Source organism: Onychostoma macrolepis, chromosome 16, assembly GCF_012432095.1.
Source record: "Onychostoma macrolepis isolate SWU-2019 chromosome 16, ASM1243209v1, whole genome shotgun sequence".
Taxonomy (NCBI): domain Eukaryota; kingdom Metazoa; phylum Chordata; class Actinopteri; order Cypriniformes; family Cyprinidae; genus Onychostoma; species Onychostoma macrolepis.
In genome coordinates, this window is record NC_081170.1 from 3908291 (window position 1) to 3926164 (window position 17874).

The following is a 17874-nucleotide window of genomic DNA, read 5'->3' on the forward strand; positions in this document are numbered from 1 at the left end:
AACATCTGAGATGAAGTTCATACTAGAATGAAACATAAATGAGACCCCATTAAGTTTCCTGAACTATGGAAGAGCAACCTCTAAGCAATAACATTTTGGTCTGGGCAATCCTGAGGCTGCATTTTCCTCATGTTCCATTTACACAGGCTGGTGTTTACCGAAGCAATTCAGGTTAAGTGCTTTTGTTGAAGGGCACAGCTGCCCTATTCCCACCTGGGAAAAGAGGTAATGCAATCATGATCTCCTTGCCAAACTATAGATGTGAAATGAGCTATATGCTATCGGTAAGCCACGTACGCTGAAAGCCGCGGTTGGGAAAGCCAGAGCGGTGACGTGGCTTTATACCCCCTCCTGCCCCTGTAGCACCGAAGAGTCGAGATAATTGCATATTGATAGGCGAGCCATAATTAATGATGATGAGCTTAGCTGCAATGCTATCTGCACAGGATCCCATCCAAATGCAGGGTGTGATTATGCCAAAGGCTTCATGTTGAGTCGGCCAGCTATTTGTCAGGCTGTATCGGTGGCACAGTTTGATTCGGTAACTGCACGTTGGATGGTCGATAGTTCAGGAGGTACCTTATGAGATGAAGTCAGGCCTGGTATTGATTTCAGAAATCAGTTTATTTGTTATTGACAAAGAAGCCTTGAGTAGTTACAGCTGGCTCAATCAACTAAGAGACTTTTGTTTCTTTGTTTTGTATTGTCTTTCATTCCATTCCACCACTCATACACTGAAAATAACAACAACAAAAACAATACTAAATATTTACAATTTATGTTTATTTCCTGTAACGTATGCAGCTGAGAAACACACACCTTAATGATAATTTCTTCATAAGTTTTACATACTGCATCACTGTTTTTAATGTCAAGTTTGCCTACAGACTTGGGTGAACTGAGGAATAATAATCACACACTCAGTCCTTTTTATGCTGTATTAAAGAGTCAAATTTATTTTAATGAATCACTCCTTCCTAAACAATGTTTTTTCCCCTCATATGTTGCCTTGGAGAGTCTGATTAATTATAGTGAATCGCTTCATCCTAAGCGGTTGAGTTGGAGAATCAAATATACTTTATCCTAAATGAATCTCTTATATGTTGCATTGGAGAATCAAATTCATTTTTGGTGATTCGCTTCATCCTAAACGGTTCTCTCTCTCTATCATAAATTGCGTTGGAGAGTCTGATTCATTCTAGTGAATCACTTCATCTCAAACAGTTCCCTCTTTCGTATGTTGCACTGGAAAGACTTGAATGACTTCGGTCTAAACGATTCTCTCTTTCTCATATGTCGCATTGTAAAGTCTGATTCACTTTTTTGAACCGCTTTGTTGTAAACGTTTTGCAACGTCTTGGTTGCATAAGAGAGTTTGATTCATTCTAGTCAATCACTTCATCCTAAACTCTTCACTCTCATGAATTGGAAAGCCTGATTAATTTTTAGTAAATCACTTCGATTAAACCGCTATCTCAGCACTTGGGACTTTGATTTGTTTTCAACAGCCATCGCTTCTGGACATGGCAGCTACAAATGATGCCAAATTTGAAAGTGCGCAAAATACCTTAAAGTGTTCTCGAGGTCCAGCGCTCCGTTCTGTTCCATTCAGTAACGCACACTTTTTGAATCAAAACTGCGCACGTGTCCCAATATGAAATGATCATATATCCAGACATGGCCTGGTAAACAAAGCTATTTCATAAATGTTAATATATTCATAAATATTCTTTCACGATCCATGCTCTCATTATATCTTTATTTGCCAGTTAATTAGCAACATATTCCTTTAGTCAGTAATTTCGGCAATCAACACGTAACATAATTAATATTCATGAGCAAGCTTTCTTAGTACTTGACAGCATGCATGCATGTTCATGTTCTCTTGATAGAATTTATAGCACTGCTAACACATTAGTGAAGATGCATTGAAATATTTCATATATTCATACAGTATTTGCTCATATAATCTGTACTGATCTGATGATGTCATTTTGTTAATAGCTAATTAGAGTTATTATAAAGTGTCATGAATAGTGACACGAAATACCAATCTGTTGGTTACTGTTGTTAAATGCTCAAGATTTTTTCTGATGTTCTGTCTAGTATTTCTTATGTTACTTCTTTCAGTTTTTTAGATGTCTGCTTTTGTTGTATTGTGATATATTAATGTTGCAGTCTTCAATTTTCACTCTGAACCATCGGATGCAAGTTTATCGTTATCGTTGGAAAAAGTCTGATTCATTGTTGTGAGTTGGTTCATCCTGAACAGTGCTCTTTATTTTGCTTTGGAATTTTGAGAGTGATTTTAGGGAATCGCTTCTTTCTTCGGTTCCCTGTGCTTAACACTGATTCTTTCTAGTCAATCTGTTCGTTCCAAATGATTCTCTGTCTCTCTTACATGTGCAGTGCTGGAAAGTCCGGTTCATTCTCGTGAATCAGTTTGTTGATGTAAGTTTACAGATACAAGTCCTTGTGATGAATTTCAGATTTTCTATTTTTTAATTGAATATTTTGTTATATTATGATACTTTTTTAACTTTAATTTTTAATTGCTTTTTCAGTTTGCGTTTAGTGTAAATTTATCTGTTCATTGTCTGTTTGTACCAGAAAAACATGACTCTATCACTGAACAGTTGCATAATTTAATTATATTTTACTCTTTTGCAGCTTAATTGCATTTTGTTTTAAATTCTATGATGTGCTAGACTTAAATGTGATCCTTATCTGCATGTAAATGATAGATTTAATGTTTGCTTTGATATATGATATGCAAATTTATAATGCATGTTCAGTACAATCTGTTTGTATTGAAGTTTTGATTTAGTTATGATGCTGAGGTCTCAGAGCTTGTGTCGTAGTACTGAAGCAGAAATTTTGCTATCGAGTGATCCCTAGTGTGTTCTGGATGCCTCGATTTGATATGTCTGGGCTGGTGTGTATCAGGTGATGTTTGTGGGCCCGTGGGGGACAGGGCTTTGTGAAAGTGATGGTCCGTGTCTACAGGACTGCAGTGAGGACAGTGTCACTGTGACTGATGGCAGGAGCTCTGAGATGGGCTGTGTTGGAGGTAGTGGAGCGTGTAATGAACGCTAACTCACTCTCCGCGGTTTCCTCTTTCTTCACATCCCTGTACAGCTCTCCTGGGCCAGGTACACCCGCTGAATGCACAAGCGTCTATTTAATGAGCTATGATAGGGCTGCGTATGACTGCTTTGCTCATCCAATCAGAGTTTAGATTTGCACCTGTAAGTTTTATAATCTTAATTTTACTGTTTTGAGTCTTTTTAATTCAAGTGTTTTGCAGATGTTTTTGGGTCAAAGATGAGACATCAAATTCAATTTACAAAAGTGATTTTATATACATAAAAAGCATATTAAATGTTGTGAAAATAAAATGTCAAAATATGGGTGAAATAATGTGTCATCATCATTCAGCGGAACGGATATATTTATGTATGTATTAAAATATAAAAGTAAAAATGATAATACTAGAAAAACTCTGTAAAGATATAAAATGACTAATATGTTTTTGGGGGCTGTTTTTAGTTCAATATATATATATATATATATATATAAACCAAAGAATATGAATAAGGCACCTGGTATTTGTAAAGTAGAAAAATAAATCTTTAGTTGACTAATAATGATAATAATGATGAAGAATTTACCAAATCTTTTTTGTCAGCTGAACCCCTACTATCTAAAATATTTACTTAAAATACCCCCAAAATTTGAAGTTTTAAGTTATATTTTAATAATTAACTACACATGACACGCAGGTATAAAATATTTTAATAATGAAATATTTTAACTTTTTTATTTGTTCATTTTTTGTTTATTATATTATATTTAAAATTTTTAGATTTAATTAATTTGAGAATTAATTGGGAAACCCTGCCTTAAAATTATATACAGCGGGTAAAATAAGTATTGTACATGTCATCCTTTTTTCTCAGTAAATATATTTCTAAAGGTGCTGTTGACATGAAATTTTCACCAGATGTCGGTAACCATCCAAGTAATCAATACATACATACAAAGAAAGCAAAACAAATAAGTTCAGAAATTAAGCTCTGTGTAATAAAGTGGAATAACTCAGGGGAAAAGTATTGAACACATGAAGAAAGGGAGGTGCAAAAAGGCATGGAAAGCCAAGACACCAGCTGAAATCTATCAGTAATTAGAAAGCAATCCTGCCCCTCGTCAGTGGAAATTAATATTAGTTGGTTCAATCCCAACTGATGGCCGATAAAAAGGTGTCTCATGACCAATATGTCACACAAGAAACATTTCATGATGGGTAAAAGCAAAGAGCTTTCTCAAGACCTTCGCAACATAATTGTTGCAAAACATACTGATGGCTTTGGTTACAGAAGGATTTCTATACTTCTGAATGTTCCGGTGAGCACTCTTGGGGCCATAATCCGGAAGTGGAAAGAACATTATTTCACCATAAACCGGCCACGACCAGGTGCTCCTCACAAGCTTTCTGAGTGAAAAGAATTATCAGAAGAGTTGTCCAAGAGCCAAGGATCACTTGTGGAGAGATTCAGAAAGACCTGGAATTAGCATGTATAATTGTTTCAAAGAAAACAATAAGTAATGCACTCAACCGCCGTGGCCTGTATTCACGCTCACCACACAAGGCTCTATTGCTGAAGAGAAAGCATGTTGAAGCTCATTTAAAGTTTGCTGCACAACATTTAGTCAAGCCTGTGAAATACTGGGAGAATATAGTCTGGTCAGATGAGGCAAAAAATTGTACTCTTTGGATGCCATAATACACACCATGTTTAGAGGTCAAATGGCGCTGCACATCACCCCAAAACATCATGGTGTAGCACTGGAAAAAATTCATATAGTTGAAGTTAGGATGAATGGAAAATTGTACCGAGACATTCTTGATAAAAAGCTTCTGCCATCTACCAGGATGATGAAGATGAAATGAGGGTGGACATTTCAGCGAGACAATGATCCAAAACACAGCCAAGGAAACTCTGGATTGGTTTCAGAATGGCCAGCCAATCACCTGACTTGAATCCAATAGAAAATCTATGGAAAGAACTAAAGGTCAGAGTTTATAGAAGAGGCCACAGAACCTTCAAGATTTGAAGACTGTTTGTGTGGAAGAATGGGCCAAAATCACACCTGAGCAATGCATACGACTAGTTTCTCCTGCAGGAGGCGTCTTGAAGCTGTCATTACCAACAAAGGCGTTTGTACGAAGTATTAAATACATTTCAGAAAGCGTGTTCAATACTTTTTCCTTGGGTCATTCCATTTTATTGCACAAAACCTAATTCATCTGGTGAAAATTTCATGTCATCAGCACCTTTAGAAATTTTTATACTTATTTTACCCGCTGTATATATACACACACACAAACACACACACACACACACACACACACATATTATTGTGTGTTATAATTATTAATGTCATTAATTTCATTTAAGAGATATATATATATATACAGTACAGTATATATCAGATGAAATTAATGAAAATTTCATTTTCAATTTCAATTCAAAATTTTAATGAATTTAATTAATCGAGAGTGCCTTAAATTGATCAAAAGTAAATACATTTATAATGTTACAAAAGGCTTCTATTTCAAATATTTCCTGTTCTTTTAAACTTTCTATTTATCAAAGAATCCTATAAAAATGTATCATGGTTTCCACAAAATATTTAAGCACAGCAACTGCAAATCAGCATATTAGAATGATTTCTGAAGTATCATGGCATCATCACTTTATTTCCTTAGTTATATACGTCTGTTAAATAATCAGAATTGATTTGCTGTCTTTGAATGGTCAAAAGTTCTGATATCAAAATCTAAACTTTTATGCTAATTTCCTCAGAGTTGATCGTTTTCAGCACATTGTCAGTGTGTTGTTGTTAAATCATGTATTTCTAATTTTCTTCATCTCAAGCAGCACATAAAAACAAAACAAACTCTGACTGGTCACTTTACATGTCAATCAAGTCTCTTCCTGACTGGTTCTTTGCCAGAAACTTACGCAAGTCAAAACTTTTTCTTCATATCACTAGTTCTCCAACGCCTCTCTTTTTTCCTCAGCTAGTCTCCTTTAGCGTGACCTTGTGACCAGCGCTGTGGTGGGCTCACTGTGACACTTCCATGCTGCTGGGTGTCAGCAGTGATGATGGTTGGCCTTCAGTCCCAGATGGCTCCCATATGGTTGAACACACCTTCAGCGTCTGTGATTGATCCCTTCCCCGCTAAACATCCTCACGGTACACACCACACCCTCTTCCATGCATATTCACTCAGTATGTTCTTGCCTTTAATAATGCACACACACACACACACACACATACACACTCACGTTGTTTATAGGCTGGTGCTTTTCATACGCGTCCTTGCAGCATTGACAGGTTTGTGTGATGAATAGTCGAGCGCTTGTCATTACCCGTGGTGTGCGTTCTGTTCTCCTAGCGCGTGTTTTAAATACAGCTTGTGTCAAGTCAAAAGGTTCCTCCATTCATCTGCAGACACCAGCAAAGTGCTGTATGGGGAAGAAATTGTGCAAAGGAGGCAGATACCGCATTATGAGCTGCAAAATATATGACGTGGTACGAGCAGCAGGAAATAGAAGGTTCTGCACAGTTTGAGGGAGTAACTTAACGAAAAAATGAACTTGACTACATTTTTCAGCAGCTTGACTGTAGCTCAGACTTTAAAAAATATATATTTTCAAATTTTTTCAAACAAATCGACATGCTCTTTTATATTAATTTAATTAAGTAAATGTAATATATAATATAACAAAGGTGTGTTATATATTATGTTATTTTAGTAAATTACGTTAGGACTGTCAGTTCATAGTTAATGCATTAACACAAATCAGTACATTCAATTAGATGAATTTCTCATTTTAATAAAGTTGTTCATTTGTGTGGTTGACACAAATACAGGAATATATGTGCATGTCTATATAAAGACACTTATCAGAGGTTTATTTATTTGTCTCACTTGTGCAAAAAGAGATAAGTGCATTAATGTGATTTAAAAATGAAAACATTTTATTGCATGTAAAGTAAAAATGTTAAGTAATATACATATGTATACAAAATTAAAAATATATTTTCCTGCTTTATTGTTGTTAACTAAAACTAAAACCGTTAAAATTTAATATAAATAAATTAAATATAAAAAATAATATATAAACAAAAAACAAACAAACAAACATACTATAACCTAAAATAATTAAAAATGACAAAAGTGCATAAAAAATGTAAAAAAGAAAAAATTAAGCAAAAATAGTATATAAATAATACTAAAATTTCACTTCAGTATGTGCTTTTTATTAATTGTTTTTACTGTGTTACTAAATTGTTTAACTACTTTTTTTTTTTTTTACATTTTTATTATAGCTGAACTATAATTTAAACTATCATGGCTTGACAGGCTCAGAAGTTCCTTAACAAGTTCACAAAAGCTTCCCTAACACTCGTTCTGCACACTTTTTTTTTAAAGGAAATGCAGGCATCATACTGGAATAATAAATTACTGCCAGTTCTGATGCAGAGGAGCATGGGCTCATTGTTTCAAAATGGAAAAATGAGGAATGGTGCATTTGAAAGTTGTCATGAATATGGAGATGATAAACATCTGGAGTCTGTGTTTGTTCTACGGCTCCTGCAGCTTGCTCTTAATGTATATATTAATGTCAGTTGGTTTAACACGTGGCTGATGAAAGTGACCGATGAATTTTACTCGTGTAGGCTCTGTACAGACCAGAGCGCTGTCAGGCTCTGCTGTTGTGGTTAGTTAAGATGATTGTGGGGTTTGAGCTTTCCCAGTGGACTCGTGCTGTGTTTTCCGCTGCAAGACGCTCTGCTCGTGTTTTACATGCGGTCTAAGCAGGTGTGATTTGATATATGGTGATAGTCGTAAATTGAATCTCTCCTGTGTTAATGTGAGCTTTTGTTCTAATCATCTGGGGCTATGTTATACCAACATAGCTTTGTCTTATTTCCACAATATTTCTGCATAGTATGAAAACTAGTATAACAAGTGTGACACTAATTTTTTATATACTGTAGCAACCTTAATAGGAAAAAACAACAACAACAATAAATTCAGTTTATTTTTACATTTTTCCCTTCTGTGTGGATTGCTTCATTTGCAAATATGTTTGATATTTTTGTTTTCTTGTGCAAATTATTTATATGCTTGCACATTTGTAGGGCCCTGTGAATGTGAAATCTATTTTATTTTTTTATTTTATTATTTCCCAAATTCGTTTTTTTTAAATGGATTCTGTTTTTCTGGATTCTGTTTTAATGGTTAAATTAAATTTTAGTAATCAAAAAGCTAATTCACTGAAATCTTGAAACTTTTATAAAAATGTATTTATTTATTTACTTATTTACCCCCCCCCCCCTTTTTTTTCTGGATTTATTATTTAATATAAATATATTAATAAAAACAGTGGTAATCAAATGAAGGCATGAAACATTAACAATTTCATTAATCTTTTAATCTAATTCAAATTTAACAATTAATTTTTTGGCAAATAAGTCATTAATTATGTAATTTTTATAACAATTTTACAACTGGAAAAATTAATAGAATCACACATAGCTTGGGTTTTCATCTTATTTCTGCATAATATAAAAATAACTAGTATAACAAAAATGACAGAATGTCTCATTATAGCAACAATAATTGCTTTATTTATTTTTTATATTCTTTCTTTGTGAACACAAGTTGAGTTGATGATAACTTCATACGCAAATACATTTGACTTTGTTGTCTTGTACCAAATGCTTATATGTTGGCAGCATTTTCAGTTAATATGTGCAGTCAACTTCTGAATCTGGTTTGAATTTGAATTCATAATGCAAAGTTTTAAGTGGTATTTATATGTAAGGAATTACATTCAAAATGGAATGTGGAAATGTGAAAATTCAAAGAAACAGGGAATTGCGGATAAACTTCTCAAGCGATCATCTCATCAGTATTAGCTCGGGGTGGCGTTATGGCTATGACAGAAAATCTGAGGGAGATCTTTAGACAAATGAGTCTTCTTTCCAGCCCCACTCTGAAGTCCTCTTTAAGATTAATGGGATCCCTTCAGGAGGCCTGAGAGCACCAGGATGACGTGTAATTGCTCCTCTTCGTTCCCGATGCCTGGAGTAGACTCATATAATCGTATAAATATTATATGGACTGCATTATCTTTATTTTATCTTTACTGCATTATCTTCATTTGATTGTCATATTCAACACGTAGGATATGAGATGTGCTGCTTTTACTCATCCTGAGGGGTCATTCCTATTCTGAAGTATTAAGTTTAAAAGTTACTGATATGATTTCCATCTTTAAAAACTGTGGGTTTAATATGCTAGCCAATGTATTAAGACATAGATTATTGGAACATGACCTACACTTGGCTTAATAACCTCACCGTTATATAAAACCAGTAGGCGTTCCCCATATTCCTCAACAGACCTGTGGCTTGGCACGCCGTCAGATCTTTTATTTAATTGGACGGTTTTGAATTTCCATGCCTCTCGCCGTGAGGCTTTTAAACGAGCCCGAGCGTGGTATCGTGTCCCTGCAGCTCAGTGTTGAGGGGGTGAGCGTCCATCAGCTGCGCATATGGGACGGGAAACCTTTAGCTCACCGTTTCCATTGTTCTGGGAAGGTCAGGTGCAGCGGAGTGGAATGAGAATAGAATGAGATGACAAGGCCGAGAGATAACACACAATAGTGGGGAACCCGGGTCATGGCACTTTGTTTTACTGGATCTTTAACACTCAGGACAGGCTCGGCTATGATATAGTGCTCACAGCAATGCTACTCACTTTAAAGGTCGCCCTGCTGGTGCTTCGGAGAAAATTAGCCATGCATTTTTGTTCTTGTCATGCTTACATGTTTTTGCTTGCCTTGATGGTTTTATGGCGTATGTTTGATCATGTTTTTTCTCTTGTGTTTGCATGCATTTTTTTTTAACAAAAGCTCTTAGAAATTTCTGAGAAAGAAATCTACTTTTCCTTGATGCCCGTCATCTGTAGTCATGGTGACTGTTTGCATAATGCATGCATTGCACTCGGAGTCACAAAAGAGCGCGGCGCGGGCATGTGTTGATTTTAGCAGTCAAAAATCATCCCTGACTGCCTTTTGGTCACAGAAAACCTACAAAGTGAAAAGCGCTTAGAGAAAAAAAAATAGCAGTATTCTACTGTCGATTCCAAGCTTACTACCATTGAAACCAGCCCTTCCAGGATTTGGTGATCATACAGTCACACGATTTAATGCATATGCAACCAATCCATTATTAATCAACATTCATTATTTGTGATTGCTCGAGGTTTAATCTTATTTCCGCAATATTTCTGCATGATATGAAAACCTAGTATAACAAGTATGACACAAAGTCTCAACATACTGCAGCAACCATAATTGCAAAAAAAAAAAAAAAAATTTCAGGTGTTAGGCACAGCCTGTTTCTGAATCTCATTCGAATTAATAAATGTGAAATTTAAATTTAAGGAAATGGAATTAAATTGTACTGTTGTTTCTAAGTTTACAACCATAAAACCAGATGAACCCTGCCCCAGGATTTGGTGGTTTTGATTGCAAGAATTAATGCAAATGCGGTCAATTCATTATTAATCAACATTCATTATTTGTGATAGCTTGAGGTTTAATTCTTGTTTCCACAATATTTATGCACAATATGAAAAAAATAGCAAAGCAAATATGACAGAGCCTCAACATAGCAACTATACAAATATTTATATTTTTAGTCTGTGTGAACAATAAATACAGTTTATTATTTCCTGGTGTGTTAATTACGTCATACACAAATTCGTTTGACTTTGTTGTGTTGTGCCAAATGTTTACATGGCCTTTGTTACATTTCTCAATTTCTGAACATGATTTGAATTTGGGAAAGGAAATAGGATGCAAAATTGTTAGTGGAATTTAAATTTTAGGAGTTAGAATCAAAATTGAATTTGAATATTTGAAAGTATTGAAAATAATGACTGGAAGTGTAGTTTTAATTTGAAATGTTTTTCAAAATCATTTTTTCTAATTCAATATCCTGTTTTCTGTGGCCAATTGAAATTCACATACTATCATAGATACTTAGATCGAAAGTTGGTGAACAAAATGGCACAAACATCATTGCGCTTTTTAAAATAAGCCGCCACATTTGATCCATAATCAGAAAGTGTTCTGACATCGTTTCAGCAGCGTAACTCAAAACAGTGATTCACCAATAATATAGTGCAGGTTGAGGGTGTGGATTCACCACGAGGAAAGCTAAATCAAGAAGATCTGCCTCATTCTTCTCCGTTTGCCTACGCAGAAGCTGCTCTTGCCTGATTGTTTTTTGGGGTTACAGAACCGAGGAAATTCAAGGTCTCAGGGCGAGTCTACAGTGAGAGCCTGGCCTTAATTAGAAAAGGATGATGGGAGGGAGTGTAGAGACGGAGGCTTGGAAGGCAAAGATTTGCACTGGGATCAAAGGGTAGATGAGGGATGACAAATATCCGAGAGCCAAAGACTGCTGGAATTCCATCTAACCCTCAGGAGATAGAAGTGGGGGGGGCAATCTATTCGTCTTCCATGTTTGCAACGCTTTTCTCGCCGATGTGTTTGGCGAAAGGAGAAAAAACTTGGAAATACAAAACAGGTGGAGTTTACTTGCTTAAAAAGCCTCACAGTCTGTCGAAGCGCAGCACGGATCTGCATCCAGATCTTGCGTATTGAAGGATCTGGTGTGGTAATTATCGTCTCATCTTCCCGGCGTTCGCAATCAACAACCCGGCGTATTTCAGTGAGGCAAATCTGCATATTTATTCGATAATTTCCTCCCTCTGTTGACTGTTGTTCATTTGTTGACGACCAACAGAAGCTATGCTGAATGCTCAGAGAGGCCCAAAAAACAGGAAACCGAGTCTCTAGGCTTTTCCTGATTTCAAACATGCACGCTCCCCTCGGCTTTGGGAAGACATCCCAGCTCCTTCACTGCAGGACTCCTGATGGTTCACACACTTCATCCGTCCAAGCCTGGGTGGGTTTTTATGAGAGAATTCATTGTGCTTGGAGTGCTGGAGGACCCAGGCTTTGGGTAAAGACAAACCTCTTTGAAGACGTGCCAGAAATGTGACAGCCAGTGACAAACCTTTGTTAGAAGAGCATTTAGTTTGACAAATGACATTTTGGATGGGATTAGGAATATGGAATTGATTATTGGGTTCGCTTGTTTGTTTAATATGGGCCTTGTTGAGGGGTTTGCGATATTAACCGCTGCCTGATTTGCGTTCCTGTCGTGTTTGTGTGACTAAAAGTGCTGGATATGAGGGGAACAGTCTGTCCTTTCTCTTGGGGCAAATTTAAACAAAGGGTCCAGAGGAAATTGCATTCACCTCTGAATTTTGGAGGTCATAAAGAGAGTTATTGAAGTTTTTTTCCTCAGAGCCTTTGTCAAAGCGATGACATTGGGCCCCACTATATGTAATAGACTGTTGGAGAAGAAAAAACTAAATTTAGCCAACATCTTAAACAAGTCCATATGAACAAAAGACATCTGGTCTGATGGAGCCCGTCTGATTCTCGTTTATAACCTTTGCATGAATTTCCTTTTTTTCCATCTTGCTTATTTTATTTCAATTTAAGACATTGCTTGAGCCATAGTTTGGAGAAATATATTGCAAATATACTGTAATGCAGTGACAGTTGTTGCCAAAACAAGCAGTGCCAAAATAAATGTTGCAGTTCCTTTCCAATCTCATGACCTCCAGCAGGTTTCATTGCATGTTTAAAACTGGACTTGCTTTGGTTCTCAAAGGTCTCTTTGCTATTCTGGCGCTTTTTTAAAACTTTTATTGCATAATTGGCTTTAGTGAACAAACGTTGAAGGGAATTCAGTAAGCTAACCATCTCACCACCTCTATACACAATGTTTTTGGGCCATGTTGTGTGTTGAGTCAGTGAAATGCTCTCTATCTGAGGAAGAAATGTAATTTCGGGGACAGAGTTATGGATTGCTCTGAGTTTTTTTTTCAATATCCGGCCTCAGCTGGCACGTCGGCAGTCCCGTTGTTGTTGTTTCCAGTGTAAGTTCTCTTGATTTGACTTTGCTCTCCAAAAAACAGACCACACTAGAGATTTGTAGCTGTTGCAATACGGTGCCAGAAAACAACTAAGCAGCACTGTAAAATGTTTACAAGGTTGTAACTAGTTTTTGTGTTGATTTTGAGTGTTGATTCAGTCAGCAATGTGCAACATTTGGTGTTTATAATGATGCTGGGAATGGCAGGGTATTGATTCTGTTGTTCTCATATTAAAATAAAACACCAGATATTATGTAATCAGCACATGGCATCTGTTATAGAACAAATGTAGCAATTTGAAATTATGCATAAAGCTGTTTAGATCTGTAGAATGCAGAATTCCACGTGATGCAACTTGGAAATTGATCTTAAGATTTTTTTAAACTTTTCTATGTCCGAAAAAGATCAGAAGGTTCACATAGTCTCATGTATGCATAACATACTGTAAGGAAAATCCTGAAGAGACACCAGCCTAAGGTGATTTGCTGGTTTTAACTGGTTTGCACTGGTCTTCCTGCTCTAGATGGTTTTTAAAGTCATTAGTATTTGTATGTGTGTGTGTATATATACAGTCATGGCAAAAAATATCGGCACCCTTGGTAAATATGATCAAAGAAGGCTGTGAAAATTAATCTGCATTGTTAATCCTTTTGATCTTTTATTTAAAAAATTCACAAAAATCTAACCTTTCATTGGATAATAAGAATTTAAAATGGGGGGAAATATCATTATGAAATAAATGTTTTTCTCTAATACACATTGGACACAGTTATTGGCACCCCTAGAAATTCTTATGAGTAAAATATCTCTGAAGTATATTCTCATTCAAATTCACAATTTTGAGCACTCCAGGGTGATTATGAACATGAAATTATCCAGCCATGGCTTCCTGTTTCACAGAAATATAAATAGGAGGGAAAACAAAGCCCAAATTCCCTTAATCATACATCAAAATGATAAAAAACCAGAGAATATATTTCTGATGTGCAGTAAAAGATAATTGAGCTTCACAAATTAGTGAAGTGGCTTTAATAAAAGAGCTAGAGCAGTGAAAATTCCCATTTCCATCATCAGGGCAATAATTAAGAATTTCCAATCAACATAAAATGTTATGAAACTGCCTGGAAGAGGACGTGTGTCTATATCGTCCTAATGCACGGTGAGAAGGAGAGTTTGAGCGGCTAAAGACTCTCCAAGGACCACAGCTGGAGAATTGCAGAAAATAGTTGAGTCTCGGGGTCAGAAAACCTTAAAAAATATTGTCAAACAGCACCTACATCACCACATGTTGCTCATCCAAAAACAAACTCCAGCATATTCAGTTATCAGACACGACTGGAACTTCAAATGGGACTGGCTTCTGTGGTCAGATGAAACTAAAAAATGAGCTTTTTAGCAGCAAACACTCAAGATGGGTTTGGTGAACACAGGGATAAAAAGTACCCCATGTGTACAATGAAATATACTGCTGTATTTTTGATGTTGTATTTCTGCTGGAGGTCCTGGACATCTTGTTTAGACACATGGCATCATGGATTCTATCAAATACCAACAGATAAAAAATCAATAAGTGACTGACTCTGTTAGAAATCTTATAATGGGCCATGTTTGGATCTTTCAACCGTACAATAATCCAAACACAAACCTCAAAAACAACACAGAGATGGGTCACTGAGCACAAAACCAAGCTTCTGCTGGCCATTCCAGTCCTGTGACCTGAACCCTGTAGAACATGAGTGAACTGAAGAGAAGAAGCACCATCATGGAGCTGTGAATCTAAAGGGTCTGGAGTGATTCTGGATGAAGGAATGGTCTCTGATCTCTTGTCAGGTGTTCTCTAACCTCATCAGGCATTATAGGAGAACATTTAGAGCTGTTAAACTGGCAAATGGAGGTTTCAAAAAGTATTGAATAAAAGGGTGCTGTTAATTGTGGCCAATGTGTATTAGAGAAAAATATTTATTTCATAATGATATTTCCCCCCATTTTAAATTCTTCTTATCCAATGAAAGGTTAGATTTTTGTGAATTTTTAAAATAAAAGATCAAAAGGATTAACAATGAAGATTAATTTTCACAGCCTTCTTTGATCATATTTCATAACACTTTATTTTAGCTCACATATACTACTGTTCAGAAGTACTGAAGTTTTGGGTCGGCAAGAATTGCATTAATTCTTTTATTCAGCAAGTATGCAGCAAATTGATCAAAAGTATAACATTTAAGACATTTATAATGTTACAAAATATTTATATTTCAAATGAATGATGATCCTTTGAACTTTCAATTAATCAAAGAATCCTGAAAAAAATGTACACAAATTTACACAAAAATATCAAGCAGTGCAACTATTATCAAAAATGATAATAAGAAATGTTTCTTGAGCAGCAAATCAGCATATTAGAATGATTTCTGAATGATCATGTGACACTGAAGACTGGAGTAATGATGCTGAAAATTCAGCTTTGATCACAGGGATAAATTACATTACATTTTACAATATATTTACATAGAAAACAGTATTTTAAATTGTAATAATATTTCACAGTGTTACTGTGTTTGACTCTACTTTTGATCAAATAAATGAAGCCTTGGTGAGCAGAAGAAACTTCTTTCAAAAGCATTAAATCATCTTACCAACCCCAGTATATATATTCATACATTTGTGTAGATGATGAAACATGCAATATTAATGTTTTTACAGCAGCTAAAAAATAAAAACTTTTAGAAACTTACAAATGTTTACAAATCCTTTGAGATGCATGTAATGTTGAATTCATGGTTGATTTGATTGTTTTTATAATAAATGCTTCACATTTATTAATGCTTACCTAATTTTAGATTATAATGATTTCATTGTTCTGTGACTCTTTAGAACCAGAATGCATGTGCACACACACACACACACACACACACACACACACACACACACACAAATCAGTAAATGAGTGAAGCACATGTTAATGTTTCCCATAACATCATCAATGTTCCACTGATTTTTCATGCATGTTGAGCCCTGATGATAACAATATTCAGCCGTGCAAATGACGTTTATTAGTCCCATCTGGAGTCCGTTTATAAATACATTTTACTATTAAAAATGTCTGTCTTGGACAAAGGGATTCTGTCTGGGTTTTGAACTCAGTTACCTGCAGTTGTGACCAGAATTAATGCATGCTAAAATTATATGTATGTAAATGGATTTACATTTTACATGCTGTTGATATTGTTCATTTCAGTGTCTATTGAAAGGTATGGAAATGAGATCATCCTGGTTTAGAAGGTTGGACATCCTGACCAGCTGGCAAATGCTTACAACACCTTCAGAACTATTAAACAAGACCCGCTTGACTAGTGGAAACCAGCCTGATGCCTACTAAGAGCAGCAGACCACTTTCTGCTGGTTTATGCTGTTTTTACAGCAGGATTTACTTCCCATTTCCTCCACTCCTTGCTTTTCCACTTGAGCTTGTTTGAAGCACATGGCCGGTAAATATCCATCTGTTTATCTTTTTCAACTATTGCTGTTTTTCTTGTTTGTCTAGCATACAGATATTCTCAAAGGACTCTCTTATGAATAATTCCTCACCTCTTCAGGACGTCATTGTGCTTCACACGCTTCTCAGCTTCACTTCACTCTAATATGACACAAGAAGAGGAGTTTTTAAATAATACAGGGATACAGATGTCTGAGGGCTTCCATTTGGCACGAATTCATTGTCTTTCCAATAGACTTTGATGGGTCTTGCTGTGTTAAGAGGGCAGCAATTCCCAGACGCTCTAGTCTCCAGCGCTTCCTGGATTTCACTTCACCGCCGCTCCGTCGATAGCATGACACTGCAGAAACTCACTTTAAAATGTTTCAGTTCAGTGTAAGTTTATTTTGACACTTTACACTCTTAAAAATAAAGGTGCTTCACGATACTACCTAAGAAAGAGATGGTTCTTTAAAGAACCTTTGACTGAATGGTTCATTGTGGAACCAAAAATGGTTCTTCTATGGCATGGCATCTTTATTTTTAAGTGTACACTCTTAAAAATAAAGGTGCTTCAAAAGGTTCTTCACAGCGATGCCATAGAAGAACCATTTTTGGTTCCACAAAGAGCCATTCGGTCAAATGCATCCATTCATCTCTTTCTTTCCTTTTTATAATCTGAAGAACAAAGAACCTTTTGTGAAACAGAAAGGTTCTTCAGATGTTAAAGGTTCTTTATGGAACCAATTAGATAAAAAGGTTCTTCTACGGCATCGTGAAGCACCTTTATTTTTAAGAGTGTACATGTCATTCTCTTTGCAGTTTCCTCTTCTCACTCTATACGAGATAAAAAAACAGTGCAACCAAAATTGAACATTTTAAAATTATATGTCATTCTGTTGAAGATCTCTGACCTCTCTTTTCCATACTTTCAAGAAGCACACTATTGGAATGAACTGCTTTTATGGTATTTTTGAGACTATGACAGTCATTATGAAGTCAAATAGAAAAGAGCTCCATGAAGATTTTCCATTTGTGTCCCATATAAGAAAGAAATGGGCTTGAAATTACATGACGGTGAGTCAATGATGACAAAATATTCATTTCTGCCCATATTCCGTTATCTTGAGTCTCTGAGCAAGATGCTTTGTGTAAATAAATTCATTTTTTTGTGCGTTAAATCACTTCAGCACTTCTTTATACACCTCATGTCCTTCCAAAAAAAAAAAAAAGAATTCACCTGTTTTTAAATATTTTTTAGCATAGGAACCATGCTTTTTTGTTCCTATACTGTATG

The 17874-nt window shown here is 35.7% G+C and overlaps 1 protein-coding gene across 8 annotated transcripts in view; it reads left to right on the forward strand.

Moving 5' to 3' along the window:
• The window catches only part of znf385d (zinc finger protein 385D), a 129389-nt gene that overhangs the window by 20071 nt on the left and 91444 nt on the right, over positions 1-17874 (forward strand). For 3 of the 8 annotated variants that reach the window (XM_058748014.1, XM_058748017.1, XM_058748018.1), the window contains 2 exons: positions 6086-6261; positions 16341-16590. The exons of 1 other annotated variant lie outside the window; for it this stretch is intronic. The gene's annotated coding sequence lies outside the window, so the exon portion shown is untranslated. The remainder of the gene's footprint in view (positions 1-6085; positions 6262-16340; positions 16591-17874) is intronic. 4 more of the 8 variants (XM_058748015.1, XM_058748016.1, XM_058748019.1 and 1 more) reach the window with 2 other exon arrangements.